Raw genomic sequence first — 25,492 nt, 5'->3', positions numbered from 1 at the left:
GTAAGCTTCCTGGTGGAGGGGACTGGTGTCTGTGTTCTGGTGGGTGGAGCTAGATCTTGTCTTTCTGGTGGGCAGGGTCACATCTGGTGGTGTGTTTTGGGGTGTCTGTGAACTTAGTATGATTTTGGGCAGCTTCTCTGCTAATGGGTGGATTTGTGTTCCTGTCTTGCTAGTTGTTTGGCATGGGGCATCCAGCACTGGAGCTTGCTGGCCTTTGGGTGGAGCTGGATCTTAGCGTTGAGATGGAGATCTCTGGGAGAGCTCTCGCCGAATGAGATTACATGGGGCTGGGAGGTCTCTGGTGGACCAATGTCCTGCACCCCACTCTCCCACCTCAGAGGCACAGGCCTGACACCAGGCTGGAGCACCAAGACCCTGTCAGCCACACAGAATTATCAAGATACTGGACATTAGCAAGTGAAACCACAAGAGAAGAGGCCCGTGCTATGCCTGGTCCTGCTGAGCAATTTTCAGACTTCAGCTCATTCTGGCAACAGGGCGACTGGGTCAGTGACACGAGGCAGGATGGGGTCTGTGAGGCAGGTAGCGCTCACCCGGTGCGCAGCCTGAGGGACCTGGTCGAAGCCCTTGGGGAAGGCCGACAGCGGCCGGACTCTGGACTCCTGCGGCTGTGGCCTCTTTGGGGTCTCCCTCCTGGTGTCAAGTCACTCTCACTCCTGCTTTGGCAGCCATGACTTTACCCTGAGCTTCTTCACGAGGCTAGCGCTCCCTGAGGTGATGCGGGAAAAGTGCGGGCCTCGCGGAAGCGCGAGAAACGGGGGCCTCTCCTGACATTCTAAATAATCCTCTTCTAACTTCTCCCGGCTCTTGGGGGGCGGGGGTGGACCGAGCTAACCCCACTCCTGCAAGTTCCCTTACTCTTTTAGATTCTTCTGATCAAACTAAGACCCCACCTCCCCAGAGGGACAGTCCCTGCTGGGACAACATTTTATCAGCCAGTCTGCCCCTGTTATCAGAGCCCATTTGAGCACTACCTGGTTTAAATTTTAGCTATGAAACCATGACCACAAAAAGAGAAAGGTGATTTTTAACAATATGGTCACAATATTCTTTAGACTCTGGAGAAATTTGGTTAAAATAAAACTTTTCTTAAAATTGCAAAACCAGTTCTTTTTGCATGTGCAGTTAGAAAAAGCTTGCTTGTTAAAATACTTTTCTTCAAAATTCTGACCCTGAGAGAGCAAAAATATGCCTAGGACAAAGCTTGAAGTTAACTCTTATCATGTCCTTGAGCTACAAACACAGTCCACTTTGCCTGAGACTTCAGCCTTGGGTTAACTAGTAGAATTTCAAGCCAAGAGGAAAAAAAAAAAAGAGGCAAAGAGACATTTAAATCCCAAGTGGAGACTATGAGATCTCTGTCTGGATATATGTATATGTCTCAGTATGTGTTTTTGTCTTTGGATAATATTGCTGAGGTTAATTTGTAAATGAGCTCTATTTAATTGGCTTAAATGAAAAGTAAGCACTTACAATCAAATGATTCTAAATACAAGAAAAATTAAATAAATTTCAGGTTCACGTGGACTGGGAAATATTCAATACTAAATTAATACTTGGTATTAATGTTTAAGTCTGTTGATCTAATTAATATAGACATGTCTTTAGAGCCATCAACATTAAGTATAATGCTTTTATTGTGCCTAGGTTTAATATAAACTAAATAAGATCTTATTATATGTTACAAATTTGTCAGCAATGAAAATAACTTGATGTGAAGAAACTTTTAAGGAAAAAAAATTGCAAGTGAGATAAGAGCTTTGGGTGAACTTTTTAGGAATAATTATGTTTTAGGAATATTTGCTTAAGAATGATCTCTCCAAATATTCGACAACTTGAAAATTTAGAGTGTGCTAAATTAAGTTAAAGGATGAAAGCTTATTAAATAACTAGGCCATTTCCAAAAAAAATAAGGTACTGAAACATTAATTACTGAACATTGGCTTCCTTTTACAGAGAAACAAAAGGTTTAGAACTATTAAAAAATGTGTTTGGTGCCACACTGAGATATTTTCTATAAGAAAGCACGTTCTTCAAAAATTATTATTTGTATGTATGTTTACCAGTCTACAGAGTGCTGATATAAAGGACAGTTCATGGTTGCTTAAGGAAAGTAGGACGTGTGTTTTTAGTAAAGAAGGTATGAGGAATGGAATTGCATTTTATTAAGAGAAAAGGAAGTAAGTCTGACTTAACAGGTGGCAGTTTCTGAATGGGAAAATAAAGTGATGGACACAGAAAGTGATGAAAAAGGTTTGTGGAAAGTGGACCCTGAGAAATGAGTTTTATACATGGTACAAGTTTTCTTAAGATGTTGAACTGCCTTGGATGACAGATTTTAAGCTTCTTTACCTTGTAAGTGATCAGTTCAATATTTGCGTTTAAAATCTTTTCTTGTTACTTTGCTAAGGGAATAACTATTATTTCACAGTGACATATGATCTTATCTGACTGAGTGTTCTAAACTCTTTTGATTTTTTTGATAAAACTTCCCAAATCAAACTGTAATGAAGTTTCTCTGACCTCTAGCTAACTTTGGGGTGCTTCAAAGGGCCCCTGAAACATCCCAAAGAGAGATATTACACTAATTAGGTTCATTTCATATGTTAAAAGCACGTGGGAAGTATTGTCAAACGTGTAATAAATCTTCTTAGGTTATATGGTGATTGTTACTAATATAGATATTCTAGAAATTGTATGGAGTTTCAAAAAAATTCTGATATGTCCTGGTAAAATGTTATCAGTCATAATTCTAGTTATTATCTTAAGTGCCATATGTTACAACAGTAACCAAGTTACCTTGTTAATTACATTGTAATCAGATTTTAAACTTCCTTAAGTCTTTTGTCATTATAGACATGGTTTCACTCTGATGCCTTTGCAAAAATGCTTCCTCTTCAAGAAGTTTTATAAAAAGGACTTTTAGATAAATACAAGTTTCTGACTTTCAGACCATAATGCTAAACTGGATATAAAGAAGCTCTTCTCAGGACTGCCCGGGTGGTGCGGTGGTTAAGAATCTGCCTGCCCAGGCAGGGGACGTGGGTTCGAGCCCTGGTCTGGGAAGATCCCACAACTAAGCCTGTGCACCACAACTACTGAGCCTGCGCTGTAGAGCCTGCGAGCCACAACTACTGAGCCCACGTGCCACAACTACTGAAGGCTGTGTGCTTAGAGCCTGTGCTCTGAAACAAGAGAAGCCACCACAATGAGAAGCCCGTGCACCTCAACGAAGAGTAGCCCCTGCTCGTTGCAACTAGAGAAAGCCTGCACGCAACTTGAAGACCCAATGCAGCCAAAAAATAAATAAATAAATAAATTTATTTTAAAAAAAAGAAGAAGCTCTTCTCCTCAAGCTACTTATGGTTTACAACAATTTGGTAATTTACCCTTATGGGTAAAATTAAAACATTTATCTTTTCTCTCTCTCTGCTCCCTCCAGAGACTGGAAACTCTTGGGTCCCCAGCAGCTTTAACAGATAAATTAAGAAGGCTACCTCACTAACAGGTACAGAAATCTCAAGGTATTTTCAGGAACTTTAAAAGGGAGGAATTCACCTAGATCTGGTAAGTGAAATCTGTGACAAGCCCTTGGTGTGACTTTCCTGAGAGGTCTTTTAAAAGTTCAGTCTGAGACTCCTTAAAAAAGTTTCAGCAAGCAAAAAGCCTATATGATCAATTATAGTTATATAAATTATCAGGCCAAGTTTATTGAGACCAGACTGAAATTTGGTTCTCCTCTCTGTTAAGAGAACAAAGTTTTCTTGGAATGCTGCTTTAATAACAGACTATGTATATTTCCTTGGCTTTAAGTGATTTTCATTTGCTTTTAAAATCTTTTGTTACTTTGGTAAAGTAAGTAGTATTTCACAATGATCTATGAAGATTATGGCGCATGTAGATAAAGTTCATTCTGCTTCTACAAAAATTAAACCCTCATTGCCAGACTTTTGCCATCCTGATGTCCTTAAAACATAACAACAGTCTACTCCTAAATCAGGGAATTTAAAATGGGTAAACAACAGCTGTCAATCAAACAGGGTTATGGGAAATCCAAGACAGCTGCTTGGCTTTTTCCGGTTCCCTGACAAACCTCATTTTTTATTTGATGGGATAAAGCCTTCCCTGGCTGCAGGGTTAATGCCCTCACAAGAAAGAAAAAAAATTATGTTTTACTGAATGTTAAATTCTAGTTTTGTTAATTAAGGTCTGTGTTTACCAAGACTCACTTCCCAGATAGTTCCTTGCTATTATGTTATATTGCTAAAAAGTTTAATTGAATTATTAAAGGACACTCTAAGTTTGTTTCTAAAGCTTATCTCAGTAATCTGTCTTTGGATGAAGATCAGATGCCCCACGACCTACAACCAGGGGATTATACATACTGGAAAAGACATAATTTAAAGGACTATCTCCAAACTGGATGGAAGGACTCTTATCAGGTACTCTTAACTGGCTCATACACAGTAAAACTAATGGGAATTAACTCTTGGATTGATTTCCACTCACAAAGGGCCCCTGCACTGGACTGGCCTATAGAGAGGACAGCTGACCTCAAAATCACCTTAACGCTCAAACATGGGAGAAACTACACTCACACCAAGATGAGAAAAAGACAACATCAGAAATAGCTTATCCAAGATCCTGGACCTGACTCATATTCTCATTTAGAATGTTTTCTTGACTTCTTGGACCTTTACATATGAATCAGATGTTTTTCTATCATAGGCACGATCCTATGCTAGTTTTAAAAATCAGTCCAATTGTTGGGTTTGTGGTCAGTTACCTATGTCTAGTACTTCTGGGTTACCTGAGTGGATTTCTCCAGTCCAAGGCTCTAATTGGTTGACTCTTAGGAAATTTATCTTAAAAGGAAAATTATAGTCATGTTCAGGCCACTATTGATATTACTAGATGAGATCCCCTCACCTGACCAATTAATAATACCTGCTCTGACCCTGACCATAAATATGAATTTTCCTCTATTACTCAAAGTTCAATCAGAGCAACAAGCAAAATTTCAGCCAAGGAATAAAACTTCCCACAATTATGGGATGGATTTATGTAGTTAACACCAGGCTATGGTAATTTAAAGTTAAAGGCTCCTCTATGCTGGGAACAATTAAATCATACTAAAGATAATCAGTCTAGTAACACTAGGAAACTGGGCTGAGCACCTTATGGACAATGCCAATATATAGTTTCCCTGAAGAATAGGGACTGGTACAGAGCAGACTAAGTCAGATGACCTGGGATATACTGGGCTACACCTAATGGAAGTTCTTGGCTTAATTCTTACTTATGACTTTATTAATACTGCCAGCTATGCTATTTGTATTTTGCCTATTTCAAAAAAATTATTGTTTCTTACATTACCAAATGTGTGACTGAACCTCTGATAAAATGATGATATATAGTTCCATATGAGATCAATGATTGCAATAGTCTTAACTCTAGGTGTGAGAAGCGGCAACAAGAGGGAATATTGTCCTGGACCATACAAGATTAGGAAGACAGGTGGTCCAGAGACTTCCACATACTAGTAAAGGCCTAGTCCAGTAATAGCACATGGAGTGGCCTATCAGCAAAATCTTCGCCAGACCTGGGAATGAGCATTCCTAACTCCGTGGGACAAAATGGTCATGAAATGTCCCAAACCATGGTTGAAATTTTGACCATAAAGGGGCCCTGCTGACTGAAAACTGACACTTGCCATCTACTTCTACAAGGATTAAACCATGAGCTACTGTAGCTGTTGACTTTCAACACCCCCTACAAGGAGTTCAGGGTGGAGATCTTAAATGACGCACTCTGTGCTCTGGGAAAAACTGACAGGACAGGCCTTCAAATAGTTAAATACTTTCAGGAGAAGATTTTATGAGCCCCAATTCTTGCATCTTCTCATACCTAGAGAAACGCTGACATCATTAACAGTGACACTATGGTGTGATTTTAGGCAAGTCCTTTTATTGCTAAGAACTTGAGTTTTCTGAGCTGTGTTAGATTTGGGATGCCACCAGCCATTCTCAAAACAATGTCTACTGGCAGCTGGTACCTGCAACCTTACTTCTTAAAGGTCTCCTCTTGTAACTATTACACTTTTAGATGATAACATTGCTTTAGATCATATGTTAACAAAAAGAGAAAATACATATGTAGTGACCAACAGCTCCCGTTATTTATATGTTAATACCACATCAAAGGTTAAAACCTACTTTGATGAAACTAGATAACCAGCTACCTGACTACAAGTCTCCCCAAAGTGCCACGCCTAGACTGGGTTTCAGGCTTATTCTCCTAAAAAGAAATGAGATCTGTTTTGTCTATTAACGTTTAGGTTGTCACTCCTCCAAATACTTCTAACAGAGTCTGTTACACCTACATCAATCACACTGGGCTAATAGAAGAGGACATAAAATTATATATATGACCAAATGGCTCGATTCCTTTAGACAGGGTAACCCAAGCACTGACTCTGTCTGGACCAGGATCAACTACTACCAAACGTAACATGGCTCTTAATCCTGCTTGGGCTCCCGGCTACAATAATTCTTTTACTAGTCTTTGGCCTCTGTTTTTTTAAACTACTTGTTAAATTCTGTCTCTACCAGATTACAATAGGTTCACATCAAGATAATGATGATGCAAAGATTCCAGCCATTTCTCAGAACAGATCCTGCCAAAACAACAACAGAAGTCACCCACCCTAGGGCCCTTAATAAGACAGGGCGAGAGCTCCATAACCCCAACTAGGTTGGGTCTACGAGCCCCTTGCCAGCCTGAAGAAGCTACAGAAGACAGGCCGTCATCCCTCATCCTCCCAATAAAGATTTCTTGGGGTTCATGGCTCTTGGGGGGGGCAATTTAAAATAGGAGATAGATGGGCCCCTGGGCCGGACAGCTGGTGTTTGTCAAGTGGAGCAAAACTGAAGTTTTGTCCTCAGCCAGACAAGAACGATGCCTGTTTCCCTTCCTCCCTTGATATGGAGGGAATGAACTAGCAGTGGGGAATTAGTTTGCAGCAAAAATAGAAATGAAGTTTTCCCTCTCCTGAGAACAAGGAAAATAAAGGGAGCAGGCTAGAGAAGAAACATAAACTGGCCTGAAAGAGTTAATCATTCCTAGTTTTTTTGTTTGTTTTTTAACTGTTACTAACCTGTAGTGTCTGTAACTAGATTTGTACTTCACAAAGCTAACCTATTACTCTTTAACACTATGTGGATTACATCCTGCACCCCCTTGTAGCAAATCACCCCTTGTAGCATTTGCATCTCAGAAGAAAAAGTCACAGGCCAATAACCCAGAGACAAAAGGACCCAATTACCAGGCTGCCTGATGCCAGCTGTGACTGCTTTGAGATAATGCAGGAAGAAGAATGCAAGAACTTCACTATTTTGATCCTTATCATATACCCTGTGAGCCCCACATACAAAATCCTTTCTGATTCCCGAAGGAGGGGGGGCACTGTTCTTGAGGCGCTAGCCTGCTGTGTCTTCCCTTCTGCCTGGCAGAAAAATAAAGCCATCTCTTCCTCCAAAATCTCTGTCTCCGAATTTCTGTTCGGCATCGGTGCACAGAGAAGCCGAGATTTCGGCAACACCCACACCACAACACTTCACCTCACATGACAAATCAACTACAAAAGGGCAAAAAGCTTTCAAGGCTGTACAGGTTCCTGCTGATTATCACTATTTTATAACACTTCCCATTTCTCCTTCTGTCCATCCCACCCACGTACACCCAACAGCACACACTGGGAAAGAAAGGGGCTCCAACATCTTGAGCACAGGCTGCCCTTTCCCAGAGGGTGGCTCTGACTTGCGTGTGAGCCCGCCAGGTGCAGTCAAGTCTGGACTCCAGAACACACAGAGACAGGCCCCAGTCTCCCACCTCCACCTCCCAGCCTTCCCACACTATCACAGGGTTCCTCAGCCCCAAGGACAGAGCGCCTTCTCCATATGTCCTTTCCCACCCCAATTACCAGCCCTGGGTCTTCTTAAATTGAGGCCAGATACTGCCCAGGGTGTCTGAGGAAAGACAGAGACTTGGGTGTCTGGGGTTCCTGATTGGAGAAGACCTAATTACCTAATTACCTTTTAGCCTGAGTTGGTCAGTGGTCTCTTGGTTTCAACCATTTTAGGAGAGTCCCTGCACCCCCTGCTTCCATTCTAGAGTAAGCCCCAGTGCCCTCATCCCTTACATAAGGGATAGCCTGCTTGTGCCAGCTCTTCTGGTGGCTTATCACAGTGGCGTTAATTGTTGACCAGGACTCCTGTGTGAAAGAAAACAGCTGAAAAGAGAGGAGGGCAGGGCACCCGAGGGATGTGGGGACCTCAAAACCGCAGCCTCTACCAGAGCTACATACCTTTTCTTCTCCTGAGAAGAGCTAAACAACTAAATCAAGGACTGTGTTTAAGATCCAAGTGCTGAGAATACTCTCCAACAGAAGCAGCCTCTAGAGTTGTAACATAAATCAGACCTTGAGAAGAGCTCCAGTAGACATGAGGATGGAGTTATTTGGAAGCAACAAGAGGAAAGGGGTGGAGTGAGGGGGAATCAGGGAAGGTTTCAGAGCAGAGATTACATTAGGGAAGACTTTTAAGGATACAGAGTTTTGTTTTGTTTTGTTTTCCCCATTAGGGGGAGGGGAAAAGTAATTCAGACAGAAAAAAGGCCAGAAAGTGACGTTAGACACATATGGCGGAGTACTGTGTGTTTAGAAACTAGCGAGTTTCTCCATGTGGCTGGGAGGAGGCAGGGGATGGCACAGAAATAAAATTTAGACCAGGGGAGGAGTATCTTTTTTTTTTTTTTCATGATAAAATCAAAGTTTAATATCCTTTTTTTAAATTTAATTTTATTTATTTTTTATACGGCGGGTTCTAATTAGTTATCCATTTTATACATATTAGTGTATACATGTCAATCCCAATCTCCCAGTTCATCCCACCCCCCCCCCTCAGCTTTCCACCTTGGTGTCCATACGTTTGTTCTCTACATCTGTGTCTCTATTTCTGCCCTGCAAACCGGTTCATCTGTACCATTTTTCTAGGTTCCACATATATGCATTAGTATACGATATTTGTTTTCAGGGGAGAAGTATCTTGAATGTCATGCAGAACACTTCAATTTGTAAAAGATACAGTTCCCTTGAACTCAAGGATGGACCGGACACAAGCAATGCAAGAGGCCTTCCTCCAGGCGTCCCATTATACACCCGAGGAGACTGAGGGCCCAAGTGGACCCAAGGTCAGAGAGCTGCGTCTTGGCAGCAGAAGCAGAAACCAGTGTCAGGTCCCCAACTTCCAGGGCAGCATTCTCACTAAACTGGGCTGTCTGGTGTGCCGTGGGGCAGGGAACCCGCCCTCGGGCTGGACACCCAAAGGGCTGCAATTTCTCATTGTGAAATAATCCCCTTCTTCTTCTAGCCTTGGATTTCCCCCTTCTAGCTCTTCCTGCTGCATCCTGTGGTGGGAGAAGACAGAGGTAGCTTTGCTGCTCCCCCTACCTGTGGAGTTAGGGGCCTGGGGACTCATACTGGGGTACAATCAGGGGCACTTCCACTGGAGCAGCTGGAGTAAGGGGACAGGAGGCAGGGGAGCCTGTTTAGGGGGAAGAGGCCCCCCCAGGAAAACAGCTACTCCAAACAGTACCCCTCCCTTTCTTTAAGAGGCAGCGCATGCTGGTTCCACCAAGGAGGCAAGGTCTTGAGAAAAGTCATTTGCTTAGAAATTTCTTGGGTCACACATCTTCCGTCTCCTGCTTTCCTCCTGGTATTAATCATCTGGACGGTTACAACCAGCACAATGGTGCTTCTTTACCCACAGGCGGGGGATGTTAAAGACAAACCACGTGGATGGGGAAGTCGATTCCGGAATATCAAGTGAAAAGAGTCAGCTTTATCGAGTTTAGGGGAAAAGTCTCACATCTACATAAGTGGAGTCTTTTATGGGGTCACTAAGTTCAGCCTCTTGACCTACTGGCTGATCTGCTTTGAGCTTTGAATTAAACAGTCCTGATGCCTTCCCTCATTGCGAACTGATCTGGCCTGAGTTCCCACTCCCTGAATATGGGTTTCGTTTCTCCAGAAAGGTTAATCCTTAATCCCTCTCTGCTTTCCTGGTTCTGCCCCAAACTCAACTTTTTTATTTTTTCTTTTTAAGTCATTTTATCTCTCATAAAGAAGCTAGCAAAGCAGACCTCAGCAGGGCTATGGTTATTTTCTATGAGCAGGAGAGGGTATCCCACACTCAGTACACACGTGTGTGAGGAAAAGTGTGGGTGCCAGAGAGTCCATCCCCCTCCACCAGCTGGGTCAGTGGACTTCTGTCACTGTACTGTGCAGTGACTGTGGCCAAGTCATGTGATCTCTCTGGGCCTTAGTATTGTTTTCTGAGAAACGAAAGAGTGAAGAAAGATGATCTCTAAGATCACCCTGAGTTAAAACATTGTTTTGTTTCTTTAAAAGTATTTTCTTCTTCTAAAGATCTTCTGCTCAATATTTCCCAGGAAGAAAGGCAATGTAAGATCTCAATATCAGATCTATTTTCTTAAAACTTTTATGTTTTTCACAGAGCCGAAGTTGCTTTTATGGATCTATTCACCAATTGCCTTCGGTCTAACTGAAGAACAACTCATTCACACACCTTAGTCCAGAAACACAGATACACAGAAAGGGAGAAGAAAGTTCTCACCTATACCCGCCATCCTCCCCCAACTGAATCCCTGTCAAAGACCAGCAAGAAACGGGTTTTGAATATTTTCACACAATACACAAATTCCTATCTTCCTATGAAAAAATTAAATGTCTCCAGTATATTCACAGATAAGTGAAGTTCAGAGAAAGCATCATCCTGTGTTTGTCAATTCCCAAATGTCTTCAGCTCAAAATAATCCTCATGCCATTGTAACACATTCTAGAACTCTTTAGGGATTTATCAAATACATAATTATTTTAAGAAAGATCAGATCCACGTTTGCCATTTAGGAGATGAGAGTTCCAAACGTGGAAGACAAGAAACTAGAAGGAACCTTGTGATGTTGGAGTGAAACTTGAGGGAACAGTGCCTAGTCATGGGTTTTGATATTGATATAAAATGGAGATGTAAATCTGTGTGCGTGAATTTACATTCATATAGTTCCTCGATCTGTTCACTCAAAGAGGCTGAGAATAGCAACACCCCAACAGTGACAAGCACACGTAGATTTTAGCCAGAACATGGCTTTTAAATATCATGTACTACCCTTAAAAAGAACCTTGGAGAAATAGCTCCTTGAAGAACTGACTGATCCCAGGGCTAAGACGGGGAGCATAGGAGATGAGACTAGAATATCTTGTGCCAGAAAGCAAGGAAGTACCCAAAGAATGATAGGGACATGTCAAAAGGCCACAGAAGTCACTTTAAGGGGCTCCCAATGGCCAAATCTGTGACAATTTGAGCATGAAGATAAACAATGAAAATAACAGATTATATAACCTACTAAAAAATGAGAAACCATGAGGCTACACTGATACAATAAATAAATGAATAAATTGGAAGTTTGATGAGGAACAAGATATTGACACAATTTCAAAGTACAATCTCCCCCAACATTTATTAATCACAAAGGAGAAAACAGTAACTGTACCAGAGAAGCCTGGCAGACACTACCTTAATAAGCGGTCAAAGTGAATAACATAAGTTAATAGGGCAATAGTCTAAATGTGACGTGCCACCTAATAAGGTACAACAAGAAGAAAACAGCACCACTTCCCTGATATTCCTATCAAAGATGCACAAAACTTGAATTTAATCATGAGGAAACACCAGGCAAACCCAAATAGAGAGGTATGCTACAAAGTAACTGTAAAAGTCATGAAAGTCAAGAAAATGCTGAGGAATTATTCCGACTTGAAGAAAAAGAGACATGACAACTAAAAGCAGCAGATGGTAATCATGTACCAATATTCATTTCCTGATTTGGGTGGCTATTGATGATCATGATTAAGTAGGAGACTGTCCTCCTTTGTATGAAATACACAGTGGTGTATTGGCAAGTGTGGGAGGGTGGCAGAAGTGATGGGCATCATGTCTTCAATTTGGTTTATGTCTCAATTGGTTCAAGAAAAAGAAAGCTCTTGGAACTACTTGCAACTTTTATGTAAATTTGAAAATTGTTTTCAAAATTAAAAAAATAATAATAATAAATATGTCACAGTGGGAAAGTCCAGACAGAGGACTTCTAAATCTAAGAGGACCTGAGTCAAAATTTCTAATGCAAGCATGCTGCAAAATATTCAAAACCAGACAGACGAATGGATAAAGAAGATGTGGCACATATATACAATGGAATATTACTCAGCCATAAAAAGAAACGAAATTGAGTTATTTGTAGTGAGGTGGATGGACCTAGAGTCTGTCATACAGAGTGAAGTAAGTCAGAAAGAGAAAAACAAATACCGTATGCTAACACACATATATGGAATCTAAAAAAAAAAAAAAGGTTCTAATGAACCTAGGGGCAGGACAGGAAGAAAGGCGCAGATGTAGAGAATGGACTTGAGGACACGGGGAGGGGGAAGGGTAAGCTGGGACGAAGTGAGAGAGTAGCATGGACATATATACACTACCAAATGTAAAATATATAGCTAGTGGGAAGCAGCCGCATAGCACAGGGAGATCAGCTCGGTGCTTTGTGACCACCTAGAGGGGTGGGATAGGGAGGGTGGGAGGGAGAGGCAAGAGGGAGGGGATATGGGTATATATGTATACTTTTAGCTGATTCACTTTGTTATACAGCAGAAACTAACACAATATTGTAAAGCAATTATACTCCAATAAAGATGTTAAAAAAAAAAACACCAGACATGAGAATGAACACAAGAAAGTCTGGGACAAAAGGGTATGAGTGAGATGGTCTCGAGTAATCACTTAAGATACTTGTGAGGACAGGCTAGGCTATGATACCTGGGTGATCTGGCTGTTAAAGGGCCAGAGGAAGTGAAAACAGAAGAGAGGGGTAGATGTAGTCCAGAAACAACACACTAATTCTAAGAAGCATTCCAAGCAGGTCTGTTAAAGCTCTGATTTACTGTTTTGACTTGAAAGTAAAGGGATGATAAATAGCACTCAGCATGGAGTCATATGAAAATCACGAGTCTAATCTCATCTCCTGCCTCGACAAGGTAGAATTAGGAAATGCAGGGAATATTTTGCATCTTTACTTCAGCAAAGCATTTGATAAAGTCTCTCAATACAATGGCTGCCTTCCCAACTGGTTAAAGCAGATCTGGTGATGCTGTGACAGAGCTGTCTCCTCAGGCCTGTCTTGTTCACTGTTACAAACGACTTAGATGAAGATGCAAAATCTCATCACAGTAGATGGCATGACGGACAGATGACAGACAGAGAGAGAAAATAATATGGATGATAGAAAAGCTCTTGCCAGGCTGAAGCAGTGGATTATATCCAATAAGAAAAAGGATGAAATTTCACAGGTATGAATTTTTTGCTTTGGGGAACAGAACACCAATTGCTTAAATACAGGATGGAGGTGGGGTGGTGATGAGCAGCTTATCGGCATTACCTTTGTTCATGCTACATTCATTGAGTGCTTGCCCAAGAGTGAATTAGACAGAGATCCTGCCCTCAGCGACCTTGCAGTCTAGTGGGAGATGTAAACAAGTAAACAGGAAATTAAAACACTACATGACGGACTTCCCTGGTGGCACAGTGGTTAAGAATCCGCCTGCTGGGGGCTTCCCTGGTGGTGCAGTGGTTGAGAATCTGCCTGCCAATGCAGGGGACACGGGTTCGAGCCCTGGTCTGGGAAGATCCCACATGCCGCGGAGCAACTAGGCCCGTGAGCCACAACTACTGAGCCTGCGCGTCTGGAGCATGTGCTCCGCAACAAGAGAGGCCGCGATAGTGAGAGGCCCGCGTACCGCGATGAAGAGTGGCCCCCACTTGCCGCAACAAGAGAAAGCCCTTGCACAGAGGCGAAGACCCAACACAGCCATAAATAAATAAATAAATAAAATTTATAAAAAAAAAGAATCCGCCTGCCAATGCAGGGGACACGGGTTTGAGCCCTGGTCCGGGAAGATCCCACATGCCAGAGAGCAACTAAGCCTGTGTGCCACAACTACTGAACCTGCGCTCTAGAGCCCGTGAGCCACAACTACTGAAGCCTGCGCGCCTAGAGCCCGTGTTCCACGATGAGTAGCCACCGCAATGAGAAGCCTGCGCACCGCAAGAAGAGTAGCCCCCGCTCGCCGCAACTAGAGAAAGCCTGCGTGCAGCAACGAAGACCCAGCACAGCCAAGAATAAATAAATAAATTTATTTTTTTAAAAAATGCTACATGACAATGACTATTAGTGCTAAAGAGCACAGAGGAGGCAAAGCAGTGAAATTCAGCTCTTGTGGAATTTGGAAATATTTCCCGGAGTAAATCACAGCTGAGTGGAGACCCAAAAGATGAGTAGAAACAAAGTAATTTTGAGGGAAAGAATTTTCCAGGCAAATGCAGCAGCAAGTCAAAGATCTGCAGATGAGGGAGGGCATGGCTCACTGCACCTTGAAAACCCTGGAGGTGCCTCTGTGGCTGCAGTTGGAGGCTAGAGGAGCTGGAGAAGACATCAGGGAAGGACCAGAGGCAATTATAGTAAAGAGTCTAAAGGAAATGATGATGGCCTGAAATAAGCCGTGGGAACAAAAAGCAGTAAGTAAACAGTTAAAGATATGAAAGAGATGAAATATGCAGAACTTGGTGATTGATTGGTTTAGGGCAATGAGAGAAAGGAAGGCATCAAGTAGAACGCCAGGATTATACTGTCCTGTGTAGCAATTTAATTTTTCGTTTAATACTTTCAATAACACTAAGAGATTGTTGGGCTACACCCCACAGACCTGCAAGCCCTGTACTTGCCCAGCCTCAAGATCCAAGAAAGAGCTGATAACAGAGACATCAATGGTTTAATGGATAGGGGGATCTTACATCTCTGAAGCAAGGCCCTGGAGCGACACCCCACCGTGTGCAGCAGACAATGGGGAGGACAGGGCAGCAGTCTCGGAGGAGGAAAGTTACCACTTGTAGGGGGAATTGATGTCAGGTTTGCTCATCAGTTACCAGGGAAACCAACAGAGGAGCACACCACTTTGACAAACTATCAGAGTGGAGATAGTTCTGATCTAAAGATTAGAATATGACTAGTTGGGGCCAGGGGGAAGTATGTAAGCTCTGTGATGAAGAGGGAAGGTCAGTCAGGTGAGTAGGGGTGTAGGTGAGGCAGGGACTGGTTGAGCAGAGGATGTACAGAGGGCAAGAGAATAGCCATCTTGGGTGGCCTGATCTTACAAGATAGATGCTATTATTATTATATCTACAGATGAGCAAACTTGAAGTTAAATAACTTGCCAGAGTTAAGGTTAGAAAGTAATAGATTTGATATATTCAAACTCAGATTAACGAAAACACAACAGACTGGGCATTTATTTTTCACATATCAGGTATAAGACATAAATAAGAAATAAAAGAAAATTTAATGTCAATTTCTATTTAACCTTAAAAGTTTATGACTCTACTCTATTTTCTGAGTTTCAACTTTTTGTCCATAGATGTTCATAGATGTCCAAAAGTGTTGACATTTGAATGTCCGATCATAGCAACAAGGATCATAAAATAAAACATCTTCTAGGTCCTCCTTTGTTACTAATGGAATGTCCAACAGCAGAGGAGTGCAGAACTCCTCGGAAGTGATGACTCTAGGAATTCTGGCTTAGATTACTCATTTACGAGACAAAGAACACAGATGGAATACCCAGTATTATGAGAAAGATAGACTATGAGTTTTCTAAGATTGTCTTCAGAGGAATGACAGGCTGTTAGCTGACTTAGTAGAGACTATGGAAGCCAGAAAACAGAGGATTATAATGTTGAAAGTACTGAAAGAAAATCATGCCAATCTAGAATTATTTACCTGTCACTTTAAAAAGAAAGTAAAATAAAGCATTTTCAGACAAAAAAATAAAACTTCATAGAGTTTATAACTAGCAACCCTTCACTAAAGGAAATTTCAAAGCATGTATTTTAGATTGAAGAAAAAAGCTACTAAGTAGAATTCTGAAATTCAGGAAGGAATAAAAAACAAAGAGCATGATAAATATGTATGCAAATATTTAAAAATCACCATATAAAACAATGTCTTGTCCAATTAAGAAGATAGAATTAAAATGCACAACATCAATAACATAATTTGGAAGTGTTATAAATTGTCAGGTGTTCAACAGATGACTAAAAGGTATTGATTAAGTTTAGACTTTTATATGTTTAGCATGCATTTTGGAACTTCTAATGTAAATAAGGAAAAGAACAGAAACACAGTGTATGAATTCCAAACTAGCAGAGAGAACAAGTGGAATGTGGACCAGTTAGGATAGGCTAGGTTGTGCTGCAGTAACAAACAACCTCAAAAATTAAGTAGTTTAAAGTTTATTTTTCATTCCTGCTATATGTTCATCCTGGTCCAGCCAAGGGGTTCTGCCCACTGTAGTCACTTGGGAACACAGGTTGACACAGGCTTCAACTTGACATACACTTTCACAATCACAGAGGGAGAGGAAAGAGAACATGGTAACCCGCAGGTCAGCTCTTAACCCTTCTGGCAGAAAGGACACTTGTCACTCTACTTACACTTCGTTGACCAGAGAAAGTCACATGGTCACATCTAAGTACAAGGGACAGAGAGGTAGAATCCTTTTAGGTACCTGGAACAAGAGAACTAAACATTTGTGAATAGCCTTAATGGTTCTCATAGAATGACTGACAGGTACACAACTAATCCAAAAGAAGGAAAGAAAGGAGAGGTAATAGAAATACCAGACAAATGAGACAAATAGAAAAGACAAAATAAGATGGTAGATATACACTAAAGAAGATGAAGATGAATAATTACAACAAATAAAAATGGGCTAAATGGTTCAGTTAAAAGACAAGATTGAGAGATGGGGAAAAAATCTAACTCTATGCTATTCACAAGAGACGCTTCAAAAACATAGGAATTCATAAAGCTTGAGAATAAAAAATAAAAAAGTATGCTATACAAATTGTGGCACATTTGTGCATTAGAATCCTAAAGAGGAATGAAAATGAAAAATATGCATATCTACTTGTAGCAACATGAATGGATTTCGTAAACGTGATGTTAGTTAAGTTATAAAAAATATGTTCAATGTGACTCTTTTTAAAAAAACTTATTTATTTTATTTATTTATTTTTGGCTGCGTTGGGTCTTCGTTGCTGCGCACGGGCTTTTTTTTTTCTCTAGTTGTGGCGAGCTGGGGCTACTCTTCTTGCGGTGCGCAGGCTTCTCATTGCAGTGGCTACTTGCTGTGGAACACGGGCTCTAGGCGCGCAGGCTCAGTAGTTGTGGCTCACGGCCTCTAGAGCGCAGGTTCAGTAGTTGTGGCACACAGACTTAGTTGCCGTGGCATGTGGGATCTTCCAGGACCAGGGCTCAAACCCACGTCCCCTGCATTGGCAAGCGGATTCTTAACCACTGCGCCACCAGGGAAGCCCTCAATGTGATTCTATTTAGATAAAATTCAAGAACAGGCAAAATTAAACTGTACTGTTTAGAGATACGTATATAGGAAATAAAAGTAGCAGAAGAAGGAAGGAAATTGCTATTTCAAACATAAATATAATGGTTTCTTCTAGAGGGAAAGAGGGAGCTGTGGTTAGGGAAAAGCACATGGTTGGGGCCTTTGAAGTGCTGGCAGTGTTCTATTTCTGACCTTGGCTGAAGTTATAAGAGTGTTTGCCTCATAGATATTTTTTAAACTTTCCAAACATGAATGTTTTTGGCACTCTGATATATATATATATATATATATATATATATATATATATATATATATGTATATATACACACACATACACATATATATGTACACATTTATCTGATATATATCTGATGATATCTCTGATATATATATGATGTAGCTTACAATTTTAAAAACTGCTTTAGAAGGAAATCGTTTATTAGGCAATTAGATATGAAAATTAGGAGTTTGATGGATTATTTGCTGGAGTAGTTTCAGAGCATCCTTATTCCAGAAAGTTGAAAAGAAAGTCAGAGATGAAGAATGGAGTTAACAAAGAACCTGACAATGACAGGAAGGTGCTATTAGTGCACTAGCTTGATGAGGGTAGGCTGGGGAGAGGTGTGCATATCCTGAGGAAAGAGTCCGTACAGGAGAAGACACTGAAAATACAGCACAGAGATAGAGCATTGCCCCAAGAATTGGGCAGAGACAGGATCCAGCTTGCAGGTAAAGGAACAGCTGTCCTGTATGTGAGAATGGTGCACAGGGGTGAGGTGCGTACCAGATAAGGAAAGGGATGCAACTGAGAAACAGTGAAGTTGACCTAGAATACGAGCAAAACAGAAATGTCCTTTTCAGCAATGGAAACTGCTTCTACAAGTGGAACTTGAGTCCCTTCTCCCCTGTGGCTCAAACCTCTGTTTTGAAACAGGGTTCTGAGAAAGTCTGCATCACCTCTGTTGTCCTCTAGGTCATGGGGCAAGTTATCTAGTACGGTCTGAGTCTGTGATGCATTACTGAAGGGGTTCATTTCCACTGCATTAAATCATAGCTACAGGTTTTACTGCCATCACACGTATTAAAAGACAATATTAATCTCTAGGTATTTTTCTCAAGTAATTTGACATATATCACAACTTTAGTTTTGTAACTGAAAGTGGGGTCTGGCTGCTCACCGCTCAAAAGCCCAGAGAGGCAAGGTTGGTGGAAAGGAAAGTTTGTTTTATTTTGGATGCCAGTAATGGGGGATGGGGGTGGGCGGTGGACTTCTGTCCAAAGGCTGACTCCTCCGCCAACTGACAATCAGAGGGCAAGAGCTTTTATAGGAGGGAGGGGCTACATGTAGAAACAGCACAGTCAGCTCTGACAGTCATCTTGAAATTGGTCATCGGTGATCTGACCAGAGTCATCTTGATTGTTTTAAGTACAGTTAATCTTCAGTTCCAGAGTCAGTTTGTTCCCATTTCCTTGAGGCAAATTCTCAGAATTGTGGCAGCTTATGTCATGGCTACAATCTGGTCATCATGTAGCTAACTTCTTCCACCTGGTGGGCGTTTCAGTCTCTACAAGACAGTTCACAGGACATGGCTCAGCATATTATCTCTAGCCCTTGAGAAGGAACTAAAGGTCCTTCACTATGCTTAATGACTAAACTATTATTATTTAGTCTTGTTGGACTGTTTTTCTTCGCTTCTGCATTTTCTCATTTCTCTGATGAAACTTAATCTTTGGCTAAAGTTTTTCCACAGACAAAAGGCAGGCTGAGGACATGTGGGGGAAGGACCATAGGGTCCTGGTCCATTTCAGTTTCTTTATATTCATAAAATGTGATACTTATCTCCACAAATTACTCTGGAGAATTTGAATAGAGCTAGTAGAATGAAGAGACCAAATATATTTGTTGCAGCTACATGACTGGTTTGCTGTGTTCAGGGAAAATTATTTCACCTCTCTGGATCTCAGTTTCATCATCTGTAAAACAGATAGGCTGGATAATTGGCAAGCAATAATAAAAGATAATTTAAATGTATGTGTGTGTGTGTGTGTGTGTGTGTGTGTGTGTGTGTGTGTGTGTGTGTATTGGGGTGGATTTGGGGTGTGGAGTCAGTTCACCTTTTTAATGATTCCTGCAAAACTGATTGGCATTTTTCTGGGTGAGTGCAGACTTATGCACAAAAGTCCTGATTTACTATTTTAAAGATCAGTCATTTTTCAGCTTCTATAGTTTGTTTTCTTATCTGTAAATTGGGGATAATTAAAGTACCTTACTGAATGTTTGTGTCCCCTCAAAATTCATATATTAAAGCCTTACCCTAAGGCTTCCCTGGTGGCACAGTGGTTAAGAATCCGCCTGCCAATGCAGGGGACACGGGTTCGAGCCCTGGTCCAGGAAGATCCCACATGCCGCGGAGCAACTAAGTCCGTGCACCACAACTACTGAGCCTGTGCTCTGCAACAAGAGAAGCCACCTCAATGAGAAACCTGCGCACCTCAACAAAGAGTAGCCCCTGCTCGCCACAACTAGAGAAAGCCTGTGCGCAGCAAAGAAGACCAAAACGCGGCCAAAAAAATAAAATAAAATAAATTAAAAAAAAATAGGAGTGACAGTGATTAAAGTTTTTGATTGGGAGGGAGGGATGGTCTGACAGTTCTCTAAATTTTATCTTTATATAGAATTGGGGAGCAGCACAAATGGAGGGCACATGTCGGGGAATGCAGGGCAGGCAGATCCAGGCTTGGGGCACCTGTGAAGGTCATGAGTCATTGTAGACACACTGAGATTAATGTCAGAGGAACATGCAGCAGGTAGTGAGACGTTCAAAGCAATGTCTCTGAGAGAAAATTGGTACACTGTGTATCAACCGAGCATAATTCTAGAGGCGTGATGGTGGGAGCCATGGCAATGCCTGAGTCTGGGGGGTGGGGGAATGGGATGGAAAGAAAAAAGGAAACGAAGGAAGTGGATGAAGGCTGGAGCAAGAGGTGTCTAAACAATGCACCTGAAGGTGCCTTTGGACACTCCGTTCTGTGTGGTAGACAGAAGAGTAGCCAGGAAGAGGCAGGGAGCAGACCCAGAGCAGTAGCATGCCTGCGTCCCCTGTCCTGCCCTTTCTCCTGAACTCCCTCTCCAGAGCCCTTAATCCCTGTTAAGCTCCTGGGGGGAAGCTGCCTTGTAGCAGCTTCAACTCAGACAGTTGCAAATAGCATTTCAGAGCTGAAAGCTGGTCAGCCAGCTCTGATGACTGGAGTTGCAGCCCTTATTCACCGGAATAATGAAATCATTATTAAGTTCTCAGGGGACAATGGAATGTTTGTTTAACATTTCTGAGATGCTGCTGATTGCTCAAGTTCCAGAGAGTGTCCTCTTCCAGAGAAAAGCATTTAAAATTAGATTGGGAGTGGAGAGTGGGGGGTGGTGGGGGGAGCTTGGGAAAGTTTGCTCTGAACTATCACTGACCTTTCATTGAAAGGGCGTGCTCCTTGTATCCTGTCCATCCTGTCTAGTGGTTAAGCTTGAGGAAAGAAAGGGGGCGCTCTTCCCATGTCGGCCTGCTTATCTGTCTGTTATCATCTGCCTCTGAACCACTTCCTCTTCCTGATTCCAGGCCCACTTAACTCTTCATCTGTGACTTCGTGGAACATAATGTAGTGAAGAAAAGCATGGGCTCTGGGGGGTACAAAGACATGAATTTGAGCCCAATGCCACCTAAGGCTAATAACATTGTCTTGGTTACCTGTTGCTGCACATCACACTTACTAAACAACAATATTTTAATTCTCTCTTCTGATTTTATGGTTTAATTGTAACCCTTACGTATTAAGCAAGGTATAGTAGGGGTGGGGGGAAAGTTGCAAACATATCCTAAACCTTTTTAGTAGTCTTGTTTATTATAGTGGTAGGGCAAATAATTCTCAGACTATTTTAGATGTATTACAAGAGTGCGCAGATGAGTACAAGGGTTAATGTTGTGTGTTGGAAGAAGGGACATGTGAGTACCTAATGGGGGGAAGGTAATGCAGGGGAGAAAGAAACATTTTCCTCTGTCCATTAAGGTTCAGTGACTGAGGACCTACAAAACAAACAAAAGATAGACTACAAGAAAACAAAGCAAATTTAATTGCAGACATATGTACAACACCAAGAGTGAACCGTAATGGACTTTGAGTGATTATGATGGGTCAATGAAGATTCATCAGTTGTAACAAATGTCCCCCTCTGTTGGGGGATGTTGATAGTGGGGCACGCTAGGCATGTGGCAGGGGTGGGAGTAGGGGGTACATGGGTACTCTCAGTACTTTCTGCTAAATTTTGCTATGAATCTAAAACTGCTCTAAAATATGAAGTCTATTTAAAAGGAAAAATTTTAAAGGGGGATGTTGATTTCTTCAAAAATTTCGAAGACCTAAATGACAAAGAAAGACTGGAAATATGACAGATTAAAAATGGCTAAAGAGTCATACAAATAAATGTGACACGTCACACCAGGCTGGAATCTGTAGTAGTGGAAATATGTTATCGAGGATATTATTGGGCCAACTGACAAATTTGTATACAAAACAGATTTGAAAAAAACTATTCCATCAGGGTTAAATTTACTGCTCCAGGTGAAGTTGTTTATTTACCATTTTCTGAATTTTCCTTTTGAATCATTTGCCATTCCTGCTGCCTAGGGTGCTTTTGCCCATCCATTCGCATACTATTCAGCTCCAAACTCCAACTAACTACCCCATGACCCTTGATAGACTTGTCTTACTATTTCAGCCCTGAGTGATCTAATCTTCCTGTGAACTCACAGAACCTTTTTCTGCACTGCTTATACTGTGCTTTGTGGCCTTGAAGTTTTGGTTGTCTCCCTATATAAATTTAGTTTCCATCTAAACGGGAAGCAAACATATATAGGGATGTTGAGTTATTGTTACTGAAAGCTCGGCCTCTCTCTACACTGGTGCCGAATCGAATCTTGGAGACAGAGTTCTGGGTGAAGTAGAAAAGGATAGCTTTATCACTTTGCCAGGCAAAGCGGGGCACAGCAGGCTCCTGCCTCAAAAAACTATGTGTCCCAACCCGGGAGGATTGGAGGAGAAGTTTTATAGCAACGGTTCAAGGGTGGGGTCTCTGACAAGGTCAGGGGTGAGCAGGGCCTGCGCTCCCTTCATCTCGTCTCAGGTGGTCGGTCCCCTAATCTGGATGAGCTCCTCTGGCCCCTTTAATCTGGCCTCAGGTGGTTTCTTGGCTGCTCCTCCCTTGATTAGCAACCGTTCAAATCTGCCCTTCGGAACTCAGGGAAGGTCCTGGAGGCTGGAGTCTTGCCTACAAGAGACGGGGGACAAAAAGACCTCCGTGCCCAGGAGCCCCACAGGGCATCGCTTGGTTTCATTATGCTTCCTTTTACCTCACTGACCTCTCTTATGATAGATGTTCACTATCATTAACTTATTTGACAATTATTTATCAAGCATCTACTATGCACTAATCCTTATTAACACGCAGATAGATGAGACACAGTGCCTGCCCTCAAGGGACTTAAGAGTTCTATAGGGGGAGCCAAACTATTTAAAAAAAAGTTTTAAATGTGCAAGGAACATAAAGAAAGGAATAGGAATTGTTCCAAGGAAGGCTCCACGGAGTAGTTGACACTTAAATTGAGACTTGAAATGGGTGTAGGCGTTCACAGGTGGACAGGTCCCAATATGGTACACGGCTGAGAGAGGGTAGATGACCCGGGAAAGGCATCTGCATAACCTCCAGGTCTGTGCCCCTAGCCTTTTGCATGATTGCCACAAGCCTCAGGCTATACCATCCCTACGGCTGAAATGCTCATGAAAGGGAGGAGCAGATGGGTGACCTCAGGAGACTGAAGCCATTGCTGGAGACTGGAGGAGCTACAGTGGGACAGGGACAGTTTTGGGGATTGCCACAGACAGAGAAATGAGAAGGAAGCCTTGATATTAATCAGGAACATGTAGAGGTCTGTGAGATTGATGGGGTTCAATGAACCCAGCCTGAGAACAAGCCGTCAGGCACTTGGGCAGCCTGTACACAATGGCTATGCACTCAGAGAGGAGGCGCTGGGTGATTTCTGCAGGGACAGGTTGATTAGACCACGATAGATGATGCCAATAAAGGAGGAAATTAGGCCACTGAGAAAGAAGGGAGAAATCAAACAGAAGTTCTTTATTCTATCAGTGATCTTTCATTACCATTAACGCATGGGATAATTGATTAATTTAGAGATTAGTCCATCTCTTCCTCTTTTTTGGCAAAAGGAAACTATACGTAGAGAACTAATGAAGGGAGAGTCAACATTTATCCTTAGTAATCCAGTAGATCAGCTCACAGCCCTTCTCTGCAGCTCTATAATAATGACTCTGAATCTCTGTGTTTGCATTTTGAATGCATTCAGTTCTTCTCTATTGTTTTCTTTTTGTTTGTTTTTTTTTTGGCTGCACCTCATGGCTTGTGAGACCTTAGCTCCCCACCCAGGAATCGATCCCACACACCCTCAGCAATGAAAGCACAGAGTCCTAACCACTGGACTGCCAGGGAGTTCCCTCTATTCTTACTACTTATGCTAAATTAACATCTGTTCAGAATTTGTCATTACTTAACACAGTTTGTTGCGTGGCTGCTGATGTTAGAACTGTTAGCATGTCTCCTCCAGGGAGAGCATCATGCAACTTCTCTTTGTCTAGTGATGAGGCTCATTACATCACTCTTTCCTCTGCAGGAGGACCTCAGAACCTCAGAGACACCCTCCTCACTTAAAGATTTGCTGTGGAGAGAGAGTTTGTCACCTGAGATTTTGCTGCTGCTGCCCCTGCTTGGGTTAGATCTTGCACAACTCCTTGTGGTGAGCTGATCCACATTTCATTCCAGTGATGGTCTGCAGTCAGTGATGTCTCTTTCTGTAAGAAATTGGGGGTTTCTCTTTAGCATTTTCCTGAGGCCACGCCAATTCTAGGACGGGAGATCTATTCCCTGGAGAATCCCCTGTTGACCCTTCGGCTGACTCTTCTATTATGTATGTCTTCTCTTTCTATCTCTTCATCAGCATCTCACACACACTCACTTCACCTCAGCCGCACTGGCCTCTGTAGGCACCTAAAAGATGCCAAGCCTTTGCCTGCCTCTGGACTTTTGCACGTTCTGTTCTTTCTGCCTGAAATGTTCTTTTATATGACATCAGGTTTCAGTTTAAATTTCCCTTCATCAGTGATTCTTTCCTGACCACCCTGTCTATAGTCCTTGTCTTAGTCCCTTCAGGTTGCTACAACAAACTTCCAAAGACTGAGTGGCTTACAAACAACAGAAATTCATTTCTCACAGTTCTGAAGGTTGGGAAGTCCGAGATCAAGGCACCAGCACATTTGGTGTCTGGTGAGAGCCACTTCCTGGTTCATAGATGTCTCTCTTTGTCCTCACATAGTAGAAAGGGCCAGGGAGCTCTCTGAAATCTCTTTTATTTATTTATTTTTAATTATTAATTAATTAGTTAATTTTTTGGCTGCGTTGGGTCTTTGTTGCTGCACGCAGGCTTTCTCTAGTTGTGGCGAGCAGGGGCTACTCTTCATTGTGGTGTGCAGGCGTCTCATTGCGGTGGCTTCTCTTGTTGCGGAGCACGGGCTCTAGGCACACGAGCTTCAGTAGTAGCGGCACGTGGGCTTCAGTAGTTGTGGCACTTGGGCTCAGTAGTTGTGGCTCCCGGGCTCTAGAGCGCAGGCTCAGTAGTTGTGGTGCACAGGCTTAGCTGCTCCACGGCATGTGGGAATCTTCCCAGACCAGGGCTCGAACCTGTGTCCCCTTAACCACTGCGTCTCCAGGGAAGTCCCTGGAATCTCTTTTAAAAGGACACTAATCTCATCCATGAGGGCTCCACTCTCAAG

The 25,492-nt window shown here is 42.2% G+C and overlaps 1 long non-coding RNA gene across 1 annotated transcript in view; it reads right to left on the bottom strand.

The window, feature by feature from the left end:
• Positions 1-8,115: 8,115 nt before the first annotated feature.
• Positions 8,116-25,492, bottom strand: part of LOC309625504 — a 76,539-nt gene continuing 59,162 nt past the window's right edge. The window contains exon 6 of the long non-coding RNA XR_014242532.1: positions 8,116-24,514. This is a non-coding gene — a long non-coding RNA (uncharacterized lncRNA). The remainder of the gene's footprint in view (positions 24,515-25,492) is intronic.

The sequence above is a fragment of the Balaenoptera borealis genome (genome assembly GCF_965194805.1).
Source record: "Balaenoptera borealis genome assembly, chromosome: 3".
NCBI classification, from domain to species: Eukaryota; Metazoa; Chordata; class Mammalia; order Artiodactyla; family Balaenopteridae; genus Balaenoptera; species Balaenoptera borealis.
Note: the sequence above shows the minus strand (reverse complement) of the source record. Positions and strands in the feature narration are given on the sequence as shown.